Raw genomic sequence first — 6,049 nt, 5'->3', positions numbered from 1 at the left:
TAGGGAACTTACCACAATTACCTAAATACAAAATACAGAGATGACAATGTGGATGGCATTTTAAGTGTGGCATCCACACTTGAGCCACAGTTTAAAAAACGTTACGATGATGATCAGATGATAATGTCAACAATTTCCTCTGAACTTATGGCTATGGCAACTCAGGAAGAGAGCGATTCTCCAGGCACCTTAACTACCACAGCTCAAGGTGCCACTGCTGAAGGTGGAGCAGATGGTGGTGACACCAATGAACCAGCCAAAAAGGTAAAGAAGTCTTTCAGCAGTTTCTTCAAAAAACAAGTGAGGGGGGAGTCACAGGCTACTGCCATAGAAAAGAAGCTCAATAGCTACCTTATGATACCGGAGGTGGACAGTGATGTCAATCCACTTGAATGGTGGAAAACACAAGAGATAAATTTCCCCAGACTGGGAAAGTTAGCTAAAAAGTATCTGTGCACCCTTGCCTCAAGCAGCCCTTCAGAGAGGGCATTCAGCACAGGAGGAAATATTGTGACATGTCACTGGGCTTCACTCAAGCCTGACTGGTGTTTTTGGCACATAATTTGAAGTAAAAAACCTGTTGGCCTAGAATGTTCAAATGTTCAAAGTTCTGCAAAGTTCTGGCATCTGTCCTTAACTGTGATAATACTGGGTATTTTTACTATTTGAGAATTGTCGATTTTTTTTCTCAACATTGTATTTTGTTTACAAATCTCTTTCTATTTATTTGAGAAAACCTTTTTAGTAAAGGGGTTTTTAGTGATATTTTTGTAAAATCCTGGACAGAACTTTAAGTTTAATAAGGCCATAAGCACTTGCTGCTGTTGATGTGCAATAATTCTCATGGATGCATGGAGCACTTTATTACAAGAGTTCAATATTTCTGCATTGTAGTTCAATTAAGTTATTTTTGTTTAAAGACAATAAATGTTTTCCTTAAACATTGTGCCAATTATTGTAATCTCCAAGTAGGTATAACTCTGAGGATTCCAATCACATTTTTAAAAATATCGACTAATTATCGTTATCGTCAAAATCCAAAAAAAATTGAGATATTATTTTTTGCCCATATCGCCCACCCCTAACTCCACTACATCTCAGAGGCAACTATTGTACTTTCTACTCCATTACATTTGTGTGACAGCTTTAGTTACTTTTCATATTACAATATTTCATATCCTTCCTCTCTAGTGGAAACCATGTATCTCCAAATGTGCTGATTTTGAATGTTTGTGATAAACTGAGGGATTAAGTGTTTCTTTATGGGTTGAGAGAATTATCCTGCTCCTTAAACAAAATAAACTATTTAAAAATCCTCTTGGATTAGCTGAAAAATGCACTGTTTTTCTGAGCTCATGAAAAGTTGATTTTTTTAGAGATAAGTGGTTCTCACAGAACAGTGATGCTACAAACAGGCTATGATGAGCTTATAGATTAAACTACCCAACAGCATATAAAGTAGTTAAAATGAGCTCAACCTTAAACATCTACAACAGTAAAATGCAACATGCACATTAATGTAGTAGTAATATTGATCCAAAAACATCCTGTATAATAGTAAAACACTGAGAAGGGCTATTTTACTGCACAATGTGTACTTTTACTTTTGATACTTAAAGTACGTTTTGCTGATAATACATAAATTTACTTCAGTAAGGTTTTGAATGCAGGACTTGTACTTGTAGTGGAGTATTTTCACAGTGTGATATGAATACTTTTACTGCACAAGTACAAATTCTTCAATGTTTCATGTGACGCTAACTCATCCCCTTGCATCATTCTGCATTGACTATGTAGGATTAGCAAAACTATCATATCTATCATGTAGTGTCGATAAAGTTGGCTAGACTAGCCAATATAGCTAACTAGCTAAAAACCAATTAGTGTTTGTGCTTGATAGCTTAGCAGATTTAGCCAGGTAAAATAAGTCAACAAATAAGTTAGCCTACAAACGTGAATTTAGTACTGTGGACTTCCTGAATACTGTAATGTTAGCTTACCTGCGCTGTTCCCAGCTCCTTCCCCGTCTTCGATAGTAGAGGGTTGGTTGGAGCGCTTATAGCTCTTGTTCTGGCATCCATGATCCAGCTTCAGAGTGTCTAATGGACAGTGTTTAAGTATTATACAAGAGGCTCCAAATTTTTGTATTTTGATGAAAAGTATCTTAGATGAGTCATAACCAAGAGAACAAATGTGTAATTTCTGATGTTGCTGCCTCAAGTGGTGCTGCATTCAGGGACACATCATAAAGTCCTACTTTGAAGAATCGCGGTCACGAATATGACTCAAGACACATTTCTAAAGCACTATTGTAAAATATCTTATCAAATGAGGCACATCAAAGAAAGAAAATATGGATGTTAGAAACTATTTACACTGTGATGTTTAGATGTTGTAGATTTGTTGCATCGTTCCTCTGTGCTGTAGATTTGAGGTTTTAATTTCCCACAACACAGGAAGGCAGCAATTGACACACATACAGGTTGTAATAATACAAAGTGTCACACAATGATCAAATTAACATACATTAAGGGACTATTGGCATCATTGATTGTCTACAGTACAAAGGGCAAAATTATTGATTTTTGCAAGATCAAAATTCTCCCTGTTTAACTGGATGAGATTTGTGTAGAGGTTAGACTAATAATATCTTTTTTGTGTTTTGATGTTTGTATCTCTGTTGCCAGTTATTAAAGGGGAACTGAAGGCAAATTTTTTTTATTATCAAAATTCGACTTCTCATTTTATAAAGTGTAGGAATGCATTTCTGACAGGTATTTTGTCACTGCTGTAGCAAGTTATGAGTGTTTGAAATATGCTATGTAATATATCAGTCCATATGTCAAAGCAATTGCTGTAAACGAGATTCACTGAGACCTGGGTGAGACTTTGTATGATGGAAGTAAAATGTACAGTCGAAATCAAAGTGACCAACATCTGCCAACATTGTCAAAAGGCGCACATGCCCTCCTTCAAATGCTGACGTAATCAAGCCGGAAGTTTTCCCTGTGTCCAAAATTGCTCCCTACTCACTATATAGGGCAATATATAGTGGGGACACCATTTTGTAGTGCTGTCCAAAACCTTTGTGAAGATTGTGGGAAATGGGCTCAGTATATGTATTTATCACAAAAATATATTCATGTATTTATGATTTTGAAAACCCACCAGCTGCCTGATCTGGCACGTTTTAAATGTGCAACAGTAATGACGTAAATACCAGCATGATGGACTAGTCCTTATCCTGTTGTCTTTCCAACTCTTCTCTACTCCACGTTGGTTCAAAGTCGTATGGAATAATCTCCATGTCACATACGTGAGGGAGGCGGATGTATGTGCAGAAGAATACAGTTTAATAAAGTGCAGAATATATATAATATATAAAATCCAGCCGCTGGGGGTGCATAAGCGTACTCTTGGTGCTGGTCCCAAGCCCAGATAAATTGGAGAGAGTTGCGTCAGGAAGGGCATCCAGCATAAAACTGTGCCAAATCTAACATGCGGAATGAAAAGAGAAATACCATACCGGATCAGTCAGGGCCTGGGTTAACAACGACCGCCTCCGGTACTGTTGGTCAGAAAACCCACCAGCCGCGAGATTGTTTAAGATCCTAGAGAATGAGGAAATGCTAAATGAATTGAGAAAGAGTGTGCTAGTCCCAATATACAAGAATAAGGGAGATGTACAGAGCTGCAGTAATTACAGAGGAATAAAATTGATGAGCTACACCATGAAGTTATGGGAAAGCGTATTGGAGGCGAGGTTGCTACCTCTCTTCTCAATCTGTGAACAGCAGTATGGGTTTATGCCAAGGAAGAGCACATCGGATGCAATTTTTGCTTTAAAAATGTTAATGGAGAAGTACAGGAAAGGCCAGAGAAAGCTACATTGTGTGTGTGTAGACCTGGAGAAGGCATATGATAGAGTGCCAAGAGATGAGTTATGGTATTGTATGAGAAAGAGTGGAGTGAATGAGAAGTATATTAGAGTGGTGCAAGCCATGTATGAGAACAGTGAAACAGCAGTGAGGTGTGCAGTTGGAACAACTGAATGGTTCAAGGTGAAGGTGGGACTCCATCAAGAATCTGCTTTGAGTCCTTTCTTGTTTGCCATAGTGATGGATAACTTGACGGATGAAGTGAGGCAAGAGTCACCATGGAACATGATGTTTGTGGATGATATTGTGATATGTGGTGAAAGTAGAAAGGAGGTTGACTTGGGTTTGGATAGATGGAGGTATGCATTGGAATGAAGAGGAATGAAGGTGAGCAGTAGCAAAACAGAATACATGTGCATCAATGAGAATGGGGATGAGCGTTTAGTGAAGATGCAAGGAGTAGACATAAAGAAAGTTGGTCAAATCAAGGATCTGGGTTCAACTGTGCAGGAAAATGGGGGCTGCGATAGTGAGGTGAGAAAGAGAGTGCAGGCAGGGTGGAGCAGTTGGAGAAGGATTTCGGGAGTCATTTGTGATAGGAAAGTCCCAGCAAAAGTGAAAGGTAAGATGTATGAGACAGTAGTGAGACCAGCTGTGATGTATGGATTGGAGACCGTACCCTTAACGAAGAGACAGGAGGCAAAGTTGGAGGTGGCAGAGTTGAGGATGTTAAGGTTTGCGATGGGAGTTACAAGGTTGGACAGGATAAGGAACGAGCACATCACAGGGACAACACATGGGGAGAGCTTGGGAATTAAGCTAAGAGAGATGAGACTGAGATGGTATGGGCACATCCTGAGAAGAGATGCAGAGCATGTTGGAAGGAGAATGTTGAGGATGGAGCTGCCAGGCAAACAAAAATGAGGAAGGCCAAAGAGGAGATACATGGATGTGGTGATAGAGGACATGAAAGTGGCAGGTGTGGTAGAGAAGGATGTGGAAGACATGGAGCAATGGAGACGAAAGATCTGCTGTGGCGACCCCTAATCAGGAGCAGCCAAAAGGAGAAGAAGAAGATATATATACACACACACAGTGAGACAACACAGGCAAACAATCCAAAATGGCAGGCTAGATCAAAAATGAAAATACAGGCAAAAGGGTCGGTCGAGGTGCAAACAGTCCATCAAAGACTAAGTGAGGACAAGAACGAGAAACAGGCACACAGATTGTAAAACATGAAATCAAGACAATGGGTAGAAAGGCTCGGTGATGCGTACATGCGTATCGTAATACTATACTTCGCGATGCAAATGTATCAGCACAGTCTTTAAATAAGCAAACACATAGTTCCTTAATTGAGCTCAGATGAACCTTGTTCATGGCACACATGCTGGAGTCCACTCAGCGAGCGCACAGCCTGAGGCATAATTCAGGTGCGCGCCACAGCATGCAGGACTGACACTCTATCACTGATGAAGCTGCCAAATCTTGAAATTAATCTAAATTGGGATGATAAGGTGATCTGGCTGCTGTGTAAGCAGTTTTCAAAATGGTGGCACTGACACTTCACGTTTGAAGTCTCGCACAAGTCTCATGAAGATTGCACAGAGAAGCAACGCCTGCCATGGACCATACGAACTACATTTAACATGGCTAAAAACCGAAAAGGCTGATAAGTGATAATATGCCAATACAAGTCATGATATAAGGTTAATAAAATCGAAAGCATAATTGAATAACTTGCTAATTAAAAAATAAAGCAAGTTTAAAAATGACTTTAGTTCCCTTTACGAACACGAATGACAGATTACCCTTAGGGAAAATTTATTTATTTATGTATTGGCCATGTGGCTTGTGTTGTAGGCCTACTGTATCTTGAATCATTGGTTTAGCTGTTGTCTAAATTCCATGTTTTTTTTGTGTTTTTTTTTTTTGTCTCATTGCGTGCTGATTAGTTAAGTGGAAGTGATGTCATGTGGGTTAGGTTTCAAACGGATGCTTTTAATGTTGCACACTTCACTTGAGTGAGAGAGCTTGAGAAGCCGACTCGCGGTTATGCCGGTACACCGCTGAATTTGAAGTTTTATTGTGTGATCCTTATTTATTTTGGACTCATTTCCCTCTCCGTTGGTATGCAGCCAGCGAGGTATGTGTGTGTATTTATAATG

Source organism: Neoarius graeffei, chromosome 6 (genome assembly GCF_027579695.1).
Source record: "Neoarius graeffei isolate fNeoGra1 chromosome 6, fNeoGra1.pri, whole genome shotgun sequence".
In the NCBI taxonomy this organism is placed as follows: domain Eukaryota; kingdom Metazoa; phylum Chordata; class Actinopteri; order Siluriformes; family Ariidae; genus Neoarius; species Neoarius graeffei.
This window is presented reverse-complemented; position numbering follows the sequence as displayed.